The sequence below is a fragment of the Taurulus bubalis genome (assembly GCF_910589615.1).
Source record: "Taurulus bubalis genome assembly, chromosome: 7".
Taxonomy (NCBI): domain Eukaryota; kingdom Metazoa; phylum Chordata; class Actinopteri; order Perciformes; family Cottidae; genus Taurulus; species Taurulus bubalis.
The window spans coordinates 15,815,590-15,828,635 of record NC_136595.1 but is presented as its reverse complement, the minus strand read 5'-3'; the positions used below and the strand labels follow the sequence as shown (position 1 = coordinate 15,828,635).

Sequence of the window (13,046 nt, the reverse complement as noted above, 5' to 3'; positions counted from 1 at the left end):
TGTCTGTTCAGTGTTCAGGTAGCCTTCATAGCTTTTAGAAAAAATGATGAAAACGACTGTTGTGTCAGTCCATCTCCTAAAGGAAGCAGAGGTTTACAAAAAGATTTGAGCTCAAATTACCAGAAGCCCACTGAATCTTTAACCTTTTGTTTTTCTCCAGGTGTTGAAGTTCGATCGGCGGGAAATGGGTTTTACTGAGCATTATGAGACTGCACTGTCCTTCCAATAAACACCCAGGACTGTGAGGCTTTTAGCTGAAATCCACCTCGGTTGAGGTTGAGTGCACAGCAGCAAGGATCAGGGTCGTGTAGTGGGAGCGGACAGATTGGCAGCTGAGAGGCTTGAGCGGCAAACTGACCTCCTAAATGCGGACTTTATTGCAGCCATTTTGTTTACCACAGAGGGGTGACACAGTATCTGTCTCCTGTGCAACCTTGCCATGCTGTGACGCGACAAGTTGGCAGACGTAATACACACACACACGCACACACACACACACAAAGAGGAAAGAGGTATTTATTTTCTGCCTCTCCTGGTCTGTCGCACTGGCTGCTAGGCTTCGTAACGGCGAAAGGTTAGGAGGGGTGACACCAGGTTCTGGCCCTCTACCAATAGAGTCTGACAAGCATTGCAACGATTGGACCGAGGCTTGAAGGCCCTCTAAAAATTGCCATAGAAGTGGGAAGAAACATTTTTTTAAGTGTGGCAGGGACACTTGGGGAAGAACGCTTCATTTTCATTCTGGAAATGGGATGCGGACGGGGGGGGTTGAGATTATTCTGAATGATGGAGGAGGAGGCGGAGGAGGGAAAGACTGGCAGTCCTGGGTGTTTGGAAAATGTCTCCAAAACTCCTCTGTGTAATTGGCAGGACTCACCGTGAAACATTTGCTGTGTGATTTGAAAGTTTCATTTCCAAGATGAGATATATAAACCAATTTGAAAAACGGTGACACCTACACAGCAAAATGACTGCTGGCATTTAAAAAAATATCACAACTGAGTAAAACTGGACCTATCTTTGGCCCTTTGCTTAAAAAAAGTTTTCAAAAAATGGTGTGATCTTTGTATGAAACAAAAGTGAAGGGTAACAAGGGAGCTCAGAGTAATAACTAGGTGTCTGTCATGTACAAAATAAGTAAATGATGTGTGTTAAAGAAGAAAGTAACAATTCAAGCATTCTAGCAAATGCATTACAAATTCAGCATGTTAGATGATTAGAGAAGAATATTCTAGCACAATGCCATCAAGGGCATCTGACAGATACCGAGTCTTTATTTTTCTTCCTAATATAATGGAAATTGAAAAAACTGTGTTGCAAATGCCAGAAATAAAACCTGGATTATTTGAAAATGCATCTGCTGCCTCACTTGTGCAACGCTAAGGTCGTTCAGTATCTGTGAGCCTGATGGACCTTCGCTCTCCAGAGACAGTTAATACTGGATATCTGACTCTGCTTTGGCAATGATCATTCAGTTACATATAATATGAGCCTTCAACCTTTGCCGAAGCAGGACTGCTTTTTCACGGCTCATATCTAAGGCCCCTTTTGTCCTGGCGGCTTTTTGATTAATGCTGCATGGCATACGACTGGGAAAGAGATAGACACACATAGACACACACACACACTTGCACATTCACAAACAAAAGATAGTCACACACACACACACACACACACACACACACACACACACACACTTAAATACACGGGGGGAACTCTATTGGCTCTGTTGATAACAACCCCTCTCTTCATCAAGGGTGGTCATCTTTTTCAGGCTCCTTTTTTAACAGGGAATTAATTGAAAATGGAGTTAATCTTGGTAATTTGCCTCTGAAACTGGGCCAAAGCCCATCAGCGGGCTAAATAGTATTTAGTAACCTCGCTGTGGTAGCCGGAGTTTCGAAGATTGAGCTTTTTCCATGTGTGATTGGGAAAGGTGTATTTTAATTTGTACTACTTTGTGCTATTATCCGACTATTGATTAAAAGAAGCAGTGAACACGGAAAATTATTGATCTACAAATTTACATTCCCACCACCGTCAAGCCAGCAAGCGCTGCAGCAGACATCTGCGACACCATTTGGGAGTGTTGCTTCCACACGATATTGCAGTCTCTGCACTCATTTTTCAAATGACAATAAATTGCTGTATTTCCACTGTTGCTTGATTGAAGTGACTGGATTTGATTATACCGTTTACCGTATACAAGGACGAAGATAAACATGCTACCATAGCAATTAGCGTTGTGCAACTCCATGTGCAGCAGGCTATGGCTGGAACCTGTTTGGGCTGGAGGTTATGGGAGTGTCTGCACCCCTGTCAATCACACAGCATTGTGAAAGCCGAGACAGATGGCAAGAATGACCTACACTCTGTCTTTCTGCCTGTCAGTCCACCCATCATGGTCCACCAGCACTACTGCTGAAGCCTGGGAAAGAAAACTGCTTTTTACAAGCACTTTACAAAAGAACCACGGACCAGAGAGCAGCAAACGTGACTCAGGACTTTCTACTTAAAACCCAAACCAGGCTTTCCAATATTGAGTGGTACAGCAAACCAGACAATCAATACAAAAAAAGACAGACAGAACCAAAAAAAAAACTTACTTTACACTACATAACAAAGGCAAGAAAAGTAGAGATCACTAAAATACATCCTTAGAAGCAAACGGATATGAACGTATAAGGGGGAATCAAAATTGTACATCTACATTGCATTTTAATGCCTAAATGTATTTGCACAAAAACGTCCTTTGTTTCTAGATACGCATCAGACAGCAGCGTGTGAGGAGTCCTGTGTCCTTTGGCCGCCCATGGAGGCTCAAGCCGCCTCATGTGACCTGTTGAGCATTTAGCTAGTGGTTGGCAGATGCTGTATGGGTGGGGGGGATTCAGTGGGAGGTAATAATGTGGCATGATCCATATTAATGTATTCCTCCACAGTACACTGTTGAAACACAGAGCCAGTATTGTGAGCTGGCCTCATTTTCCTCCCACCCACCAGAATAAAGAGTTTGTTTGTGTGGCAGACAGAAGGTTATTGGGGGCGACGGTTACGCGCATGGGCCAAAGCCAGGAGACCGGCGGTGATGATGATGAACATGATGGAGGTTCCACCAGACCTGCTCACACACACACACACACACACACACACACACACACACACACACACACTTAGTCCATGAGCAAAGGCCTCCCTGGTGTGTGTTCAATGCTTCACTCTCTCACATTCACTTTAGTGTGTCGACAAAGTCAGCCATCACTCATTTGAGTACCCCTCCTGACCCTTTCACTCCGAACAATGACCCTCCGCCACCACCATCCTTTTAAACCCTCATTACACTCCGTCACTTTGTGTGCCGTTGACTTGAGAATGAATTTCAGAGGGAGTTGAGGGGGTTGTTGAGGTCAAAGGTGAGAGGTCACACAGCTGGTAAACCTCTTTAAATCCGCTTTTTTTCTTTTTTACTCTACAGATTCCTTCACAGCAGGGTTCCGCTCGCTACAGCCATCCATCCCTGCCTGATTTAACTCTTAGCATGTGTATGAGGAGATTATTTACATCTCACGTGTGTGTGTGTGTGTGTGTGTGTGTGTGTGTCTCACTATGCCAAGGGATGCATATAAAATGTCATATTTTTAGGAGACGCAAATTCATTCCGCGGTATTCATAACAGCAACACCCCAGTCGAGATGGGGTGGATGAGGTGGATGGGGAGGGGAAGTTGTACTGGGTTTGTTTATCTTTCTGCCTGCAGTACCCGTGCAGATTTTAACTGGTGGTAGAGTAGGTGGGTGGGTGGGGCTTTTAAGTCCTGCAACTCATGCATAAACAAAATCCCTTCCTCTCAGTCTCACTGTCTTTTATTTCCTTTTCCTCTGTGTGTTTGTCATTTTACCACTTTTCGCACCCATGCTGTGTATTACTGTGCTGTGTGCCACGCTGCACGAAGTGAGGGGGAGAGAGAGAGAAAGAGAGAGAGGTGGGGGGAGAGCTATTCTCTTTCCTTTAGAGCTATAATAAAGAAAGGTGCCTCCCTTACCCGGCTAGCCACACACACACACACACACACACACACACACACACACACACACACACACACAACCGCATGCAGAGCAGACAAGTCTGACGATCAAGTCTGAGGCGGGGGTTACAGACTTAATGGAGACAGATGAATGTATCATATTGGCCCCAGACAAGGCTGTGGAGCCACTGCCAGTGACAGTGATCTGAAGAACAATGTATAATCAGAGAGACTGTGAGAGAATCATGTAACAGTGTATGCATTGAGCACTTATAGCTCAAGAGCACTTTGGCAGCGGCGGTGGGTACTGTACTCCTTCTGCCCTCGAATCAGCAGCTTGCGGCAGGAACAGACCCTCCTGTTTCGGGATTAAACCAAAACTCTTTCAGTTTCCGTGATTTGCGCTACGTTGGCTAGAGACAACTGACAGAATGTTGGCCCACAACTCTGCGTGGAAGAAGCCCCTAAGCTACATCATAGATGTTTTAACATTGTAATCCACTTATGTATTACCACGTGTTTTACTATGCAATCCATAACTGGGCTTAAGCTTGGTCTCAGTTTAAAGTCTCGGGACAGATGTTGTCTTGCTTTGGACTTGTGTGGTCGGGTTTGGACTTGGTCTTCTTTTCACTAGTGTCACCCATTATGTTCTGAGCTGATTTTTTGGGCCAGATCTCTGTTCTTGTGTTGTGATTCTCCCTCGAGGAGCCATCAGGAGGTAAACACAGAACTGTGACTTGGCAGACGCCAAGACACAGCCGATGGGTTCCCAAGTGGAGACTGAAAGTGATTTCTTCCATTGTCTCCTCATGTATGAGCACACCAAGTGGCCATTTTCCACAGTTTGTCTTTGCCAAGGAATCATCTTGACAGACCAAGTATTCTCCTTTAAGCAGAAAGTGTGGAAAGGCACTACTTTTATCAATAATAACAATACTGTTCCTAAGTATTCCATCCGTTCAGTCTTTCAGAACATGCTCGTGATGAATTGCTACATAGATAAATGAGCTTGAACTTACTTAACACTCCTTCCAGCCAACATCAAGAACACATGGTGAAATGAATGCAGTGCTGTGCAAGGGGTGGAATGAAAACATCCGGCTTTTGATAGACACAACGGAAGCTTTTCAACAAAGTGAAAACTTGCCGCTGAAGGCTCATCAACAGCACAAAATCAAAACACAAGGGAAGCAAAGACAACAGCGGGGAACTATTATGGAGTCCCGTCCGCACAAACAACAGCGCAATGAATCGGGAGAAAAGAGCGACAGAGTGAACAAAAATTGAGAAGGAGCATAAAAAGATGACATCCATGCCAGGCTGCTGTACCACCAGGCTGCTCATCCTCATGGCGCAGGCAGTGTGCTGGCTTTCATTCAACCAGGAGGCCCCTTTTTTTTTTCTTGCTTTTTATGTTTCTTTTTTGTTTTGCTTTTTCGCCATAAGAGTTGTGTACAACTTGTGCGCTTGCTCGCCTCGCATACTTGGATCGCCCTCACTCGCCGTTCTTTATTGGACTGAAAAAGATGGCTGTTTTTTTTCCAAAGCCTCCAGGCCTTGAAATGCATGCAGGCCGGAATCCAAAGCCCATAATCACAGCTAAGGGAATAGGCTGACTGGAGAGTCACGATTCGTAGCAAAGGAGGAAAGGAGACGGAGAGTAGAAGAAGAGGGAGAGAGGAGGTGAAAATTAAGAGATTGGGAGTGGCGTTCCCGAGAAACAACACATTTTTAGCCACAGAGGGAGCCAAAAAGTCGTGACCACCAGCAACACGATAGCTCTTGAATATACATTAATAGGACCTGACTGAAAGCCTTGTTTGATGGACTGCAATATGGAGTGTGTCCTGTGCGTCTTTTCACATTTTACTGTTCTCTCCAAGTGCGTCTAAATGAGTGTTTGAGTGTTACTTTATGGCACGTCTACATGAGTGTGTGTGAGGCAGTATGTCAATGTATAGGTACGTACAGTATATGTGTGCACGATATGGGACTGTGTGTGTGTGTGTGCGTGTGTGTGTGTGTGTGTGTGTGTGTGTGTGTGTGTGTGTGTGTGTGTGTGTGTGTGTGTGTGTGTGTGTGTGTGTGGCCCGCCACTCCGGTACACCTCAAGCTGTTCAGCTGTCGTCAAGCTCGCTCAGCAAGAAGCAGGCTGCTCCATCTGGTCAACCCACCCCTCGTCTGTCTTCTCTAGAGACTCTGTGTGTATGTGCGTGCGTGTTTTGTCTGCGCGTGTTTGTGCGTGTCAGTGTGCATGAGCACGCCGTTTACTATCACGTGCACTAATGTGAATACCCACACAGGCACAAATGTGTGTGCATTCTGTGGGTTATGCAATGAGCCTGAGTATGTTATACCTATCCACTTATCCCTTGTACACACAAACACACGCACATAAGTGCACGGACACACACACACACACACACACACACACACACACACAAGCTTAACAGGTACTATAAAATTAATCAGTATTCTATTACCCTTCCATCTCTCATTTCAGGCCTGTGTTTGCTGGCATAATAGCAGGGAAGCCTCTGAGGTAAATTAGAGACAATGACACAAAATGAACGGCTGAAGAGTCAACAAGACCACCCACCCCACACAGCAGAATTGAGATGAAGCGATTAGATAAGGATATATATATATATATATATATATATATATATATATATATATATATATATATATATATATATATATATATATATACTGCATTTGTGACTGCTCAGACTTTCCACCTTAAAGGTATGATAAAGGAAAAGAAAATGAGCATGAAATGCTTAGGAGACAACCAAGCAGGGAGATTCCAAAAAAATCATGTCCTCCTCTGATGATGGCATTTGTTGTTGTTATTACATTATTAGCACACTCTCTTGAGGGTGTCAAAATGCCACAATATATCAAAATGATTGTTTCCCTTTCTGGTTTCCTTCATCTAAAGCCAATTAAGACATTTTAAAGCACTTCACATAACGTCATTGATGCATCAGACAGAAACCTTGTTGATTTGGAGTTACTAAACAATGAGGTTCAGGAAGTCTATTCACACAAATGAAAGACATGCAGCAAAAAGTCTCATTTGTTAAATGCTTTGTGCCCCAAATAACAAATGTCTATATCTAGTGAGTGTGTTTGTCACTAACAAGGTCCCATGAGGCGGCCTCAGTCACCTGGGCATTGCAGCATAGCTCATCGCCAGGTCGGCTCATAAATGAACCCAGAGCAACAACAGCAATATCCAGCATTTTACACCAAAGTGACATGGATGTGTGTGTGTGTGTGTGTGTGTGTGTGTGTGTGTGTGTGTGTGTGTGTGTGTGTGTGTGTGTGTGTGTGTGTGTGTGTGTAGGCTACTTCAGAGGAGTGGTGCAGCTGGCTGCCATCCCCCTGCACCATGGAAATGTGAACCAGCTGCCCCCCTCCTCCCTCATCATCCTCAGCAGATAACACTGGGGCTATTGTACCCCCCGCCCCCAAACACGCACGCACACACACACACACACACACACACACACACACACACACACACACACACACACACACACACTAAACCCACAACTTTCTCTCGCTCTTCTTTTTCATTACCTGATTATCTTCTTTCCATCACTCACTGTCATTTGTTCTCACCACTCTCTCTCTTTTGCTCTAACTTCCACTTTCCCTTTCCGGGACGTCTGCATTGCTGCCAAATGTGGTATTTTATAATATTTAGCCACATCTGGGAATTAATCTGTTTTCCTACTTTTACAAACTGACAGAGACTTAACTGTATCCTCGTCTCGCTGTCTGACAACTCTTTTCTGATGAAAATCTTCTCATGCATAGCAATGCAGTTCATGTCTCCGGTTGGTTTTAGCAGTGGTCACACTGATAACTTCTCATCTTGGCTATCCAGATGAGTAACTAACGGGAAAAATGTAACGCCCACAAAATAACGAATAAAAAGTCAAACCAAACACATTACTGCATATAAGTATGTAAATACTTGCTGTATTAGCTTTGAATTACACAGGAAGCAACAACAGCAAGAAATTAGCAGGCAATTTAATGATTTACAACAGAGTTGTTTGTTTACAGCCTTCTGTACTTCTGTCCATTATTGTTCTTATTGTTCCTTTAAAAACTATATTATTCAGCTCAAAGTCAAACCTGAAACTGCATGAACGACTTGCTGCAGTTTTGGATTGAACCGGTGGAGACCTGTTCCCACCAAGCAACGGAGAAAGCAAGCAATCATGTGATATATTTGAATGAATAATATTTTATTCATAGTTTAATCAAACACTGGCGCTAATGTGCTTGATTTTCGACACAAACATGCTGTTTTGTTTGATGCAGTAAAACAGCAAGTACACCTCAGGCTTTTCTGTTTCATGTTTACACTCCTCTGTTGTTTTCCTTATTTTTCTATAAATGTTGTCATTCAATCTCCCCTTCTGCTCTGCATGCCCTCCCTTTATTCCTTTGACAATCACTTGTTTTCTTTAGTTTTTCCAAACTTCCCCTTGATGCTTTCTATTCCCATCCTCCTCTCCCCTTCTTCTCGGCTAAACATCACTCATCTGCCAGATTTTTTTTCTTCTTGTTTGTTCTACTTCTTTCCCTCCATCCACCCCGTCTGCCAGGCTTCCTCTGCTCTGTGGGAGCAGAGGAGAAGAAAATAACAACATACTGACTGGTCTTCACACACATGCTAACAGCGTCAGGTCAGACACACACACACACACACACACACACACGTACACACACACGCACACACACAGTTGTATCTTTTAGGCTCTGTAAAAACGTACACAATCAAAATTTTGTTTGAGCAAAGCACACAGCACAGGAACACACACACGCACACAAACACACACACACACACACACACACACACACACACAGCAAGCAATCGTGAAACCCACAGATCAGTGCTAAAACAAAACAGCTAGTCTTTCAATAAACGCATTTCGGTGGCAGGGAGGCATCCTCCTCATCCTCCTCCTCCTCCTCATCATCATTAAAAGGGGGGAAAGCCTGTTGTTTGGCCCCACGGAGTAATGAGGAGGCGGGCAGGCGGGTAGAGTGGTGGGTGAAGGGGTGGGAAGGTATCGAATGACACCCTGACATTTGAGCCTGAAACAAACGAATCGATCATGATTCAATCATGCATCTTTTTGTTTACCATGGAAATGGAGGGGTTTGGGGGAAACGGGAGAGAGAGGGAGACAAGACGCAGGCGAGAGAAAGTGGGAGTTTGTCAACAGCTCTGATGTGAAGTTCCATGTAATCTGAAAATAATGATCTTCTGTGTTGGTTAGAGTTTGGAGCAGCCGTCGCTGCTTTTTGGTATTTTTCATTTTATATGGTTCCTCAATAATATTCCTAGAATAATCCTACAAGTTTGTGTCATTGGTATTCAATAATGAATTTGTAGCAGTCCTATTCGAGTTTGCAGATTGTATCTCCAAGGGTATATCTTAGGATATCTGAATTTGCCTTTACGGATACAAAACACTTATTGATATGTTCACAGGAGGACCAGACTTAATGCATGTTGGGATTATGGGAACAATAATGCTATATTTTTTCATTATGGCCAATGAGCCACTGTTTTGCACAAGCGAAGGCATGCTTTCGCACTTTGACCATATGCTTTGGTATTGTCTGCAATCAAGTGTGTTCACATAATACCCAAAACTTTACTTTTGAAACAAGCACTCCGAAATGTCTTTTCCTGTGAGACTGAACGTCCTGCACCGAATGGTTCAAAAAGAATATACGAACCGCTTTACCTCTAAAAGGTACTCAATAAACGGGACTACACACACACACACACGCACAAAGACACACACACACACACACACAGACAAAAAGGTACATTATGTCTTGTACCCTCACAGCATCTCCGTTTTTCCAGAAATTCAATATGGCTGCCGCCTCGTCCCTCCTAGCCGACTGCATTCCACAGATAGAATAGATGGCCCTGCTTAGGATGACATTTTAATGAGTGTGTGTGGGAGAGAGGCTCTGAGAGGGTGACGATAGAGGGGCGCACACACGCACACATGCATAGACGCGCACAAAGACAAATACACACTGATACAAAGGCCTAGTGTGCACAAGTGTCACTTGCATGTGCAAACACACATATATATGGATACACACACACATGAATACAAAGTGCTATTATGCACATACACACATACACGGCCATCAAAGCCTCCCATCACTTAAAGCCAAGGGCTGAAAAGAACGACTGCCATGTTGTGACACCTAAGTAAGTTGCTGTCCCCCCCGGAAAGACTTCCACTCCTGCCAACAGGAGGCCAACGTGTGTAAACAGAAGATGTAATGATGGGATGGTTACCTCGTCTTTGTGCCAACAGGAAAGTATTCTTTTTCCCCTCTGCAGCGAGGTCAGGGGTCTCGGTCGGCCACAGAGCAGCCTCACCGGAGCTTGTCGGGATTTCATTCATATTCCTTACAATCACTCTGGCGGAGAGGAAGTTAGACCACTGCTTTCACTGGTTCCCATGTTCAACTCGTTTCAATGGTTTCATCATCAGCTAGACCACCAAAATAGCTAAATATGAGGTTTCAAGCATGTGGTAATACGAGACACTTTTTTACTGTATGGAATTTTCTACAAATTCGTTCGTGGCATTTGGTCCATCAAACCTTCTTTTCAAAGTTTTTAAAACCAGGTTAGCACTGAAAACCACACAGACATTCTGGTTGTGATCATTTGGTTATGCAGAAATATTTCATTTTGTCTGTCCATTTCATAAAATTATATATTACACATTAAGGCTATTAATAAGTTGCTTTAAATGACACAGTTTCACTGACATTTAATTTATTATGCTTCCTATTCACCTTTTCAAAGCGCATTAAACATTGTTTTTTTTAAACTGGAACCTTTTGTTCGTGAAATAATGTCAATAATAATGTTATTAATGTTTCAATAACAATCATTAGGTAGCATATTTTATTACATTTTTACAAAACGTACGGAGATTAACAGATTCATAGACAGACACAAAGCAGGGAGATGTGTCAACACATCATTTCTTAGAGTGTATCCACAGATAGTTAACCTCAGCAGCTGCAGATTATATTAACCTTTTAGAGAAAGCATTTGCATATGGTAGAAGGCGGGGGGAGAGAGCTAGCACTGCAGTACAGCCGATGGGTTGAATTAATGAGATTGTAGGTATCTGCATGGCTGCACATTTTAACTGGGCTTTGGGTGAGGAGACAGAGAGAGAGAGAATGGAGAAGAAATTGGGAGTGGGGAGGTCAGGGCAAGCAAAGGGGGTGATACACACACACACACACACACACACACACACACACACACAACCGCTGAAAGCCTCTCGTCTTCGGCTCCTCAGTTATAACCTTCAATTAACCTTCCTCCTGAATATATGAGTGTGCGAGTGGTCTGAGCGAGAGTGAGTGTGGGTGATTGTGCATACGTGCTGGCATATTCTTGCTGACGTCTGTGTGTGTGTGTGTGTGTGTGTGTGTGTGTGTGTGTGTGTGTGTGTGTGTGTGTGTGTGTGCCTGTACCCACTCATTCCTTCTCAAGCATCTGCTTTTACTCAGCCGAAAATCAATTTTACCTAACCCCCGCTCCTCCCAACCCCACAGATCAGTACGCATCTGAGCCTCATTGAAATTCAAAACGCTGAAAACACACATTTCTTTATTAGTTTAGTGCTTCCCAGCTCTGGACAGTGAGTGAACATCCAGAATAACTGGACAGAGGTGGACAAACCTACAACAGGAGCATATAAAAGCGTCTACTATGTCGCAGTGTGTCATTTGTTCTTTAGATACGTTTCAGGTCTTGTTCACTCTGTGCCGTATAACTCTCCTCAGGCTTTGCATGGGATACGAGTTTCTTTTTTCCTCCTTTATCCGAGTTGGTATTCTGGACTTTTTCCAGACCTTGAATTTGTGACTAGATTGAATGATTTTGGATGCTGGTGAGTAGCACATCTACCACTCTCCAGCTCATATATCTGAAGATTGTGCTACACCACCGTATTACAGTACTATCGACTAGTGACTGCCCTCAGTGTTTCCCACTATAAAGCTGCACTTTGTTTGAAGATCAACATTTCAGTCCTGTGGCCACAATTATTGATAATTCTGAGTAGCATCACAGAGTTTTAGCGTCACACAATGTTTGTTTTGCATAAAAACTAAGTGTTTTATAGGGGCAACAAAAGATTGGCTAAATCCTCAACCAAAGGCAGTGATTGGTATCAGCCTTCAGCAATACAGATTGGATCCTGCGCTACTGCCAACTGCTTTCAAGTGAAGAAAAACAAACACGGGCGGCCAATGAATAACCCAGTGGCCTTAGAAAAGTCAGTGTCAGACATTTTTGAGGAGCGCGAGATGTAAAACAAATTTGCCTCAGTTATCCAAACCAGGTGAGGAAGGGCTTGGGTCTCATTTTGGAAATCAGTCAGGCGGGGTGAAGGAAGGAGAGGAAAGGTGTTAGATGAGCAGAGAAAACTGCAAATGAGTTTGTCTTTTCTAAGAGAAGACTAAATTCTGCCTGTTGCTGCACTCTCAGCTTCCTCATCACCCAAGGCACTGACTAAAAATAGCAAGTTCCAGCCTGTTGGTGTGTGTGTGTGTGTGTGTGTGTGTGTGTGTGTGTGTGTGTGTGTGTGTGTGTGTGTGTGTGTGTGTGTGTGTGTGTGCTTGGCACAGCTGCTCAGAAGGAGGCTTGAATCTGAGCTGATGAAGGCCATATAAACAGTGAACATCTGTGAGAGCCTATTCATACTGTAAAAATATAGTAGGCTGCTGTAGAGCGAGAGAGACAGTGTGTGTGTGTGACTGTGTGTGTGTCCTCAAATTCAGAGAACCACGCCCCACTCTCTAAGTCTCTCAGTCTCTCTCCCTCTCTGTCAAACCAAACCTCGCTCGCCCATCCCCCTCATTCTGCATTCCACCAGACTTGAGGGGCCCTCAATGACTTCCTGACTGCCTCGCTCACTGCATCACACAC

The 13,046-nt window shown here is 43.9% G+C and overlaps 1 long non-coding RNA gene across 1 annotated transcript in view; it reads right to left on the bottom strand.

Annotated features, from left to right (window-relative positions):
* LOC306739039 overlaps positions 1-13,046 on the bottom strand; it is a 92,844-nt gene that overhangs the window by 7,239 nt on the left and 72,559 nt on the right. The gene's annotated exons all lie outside the window — the stretch shown is intronic.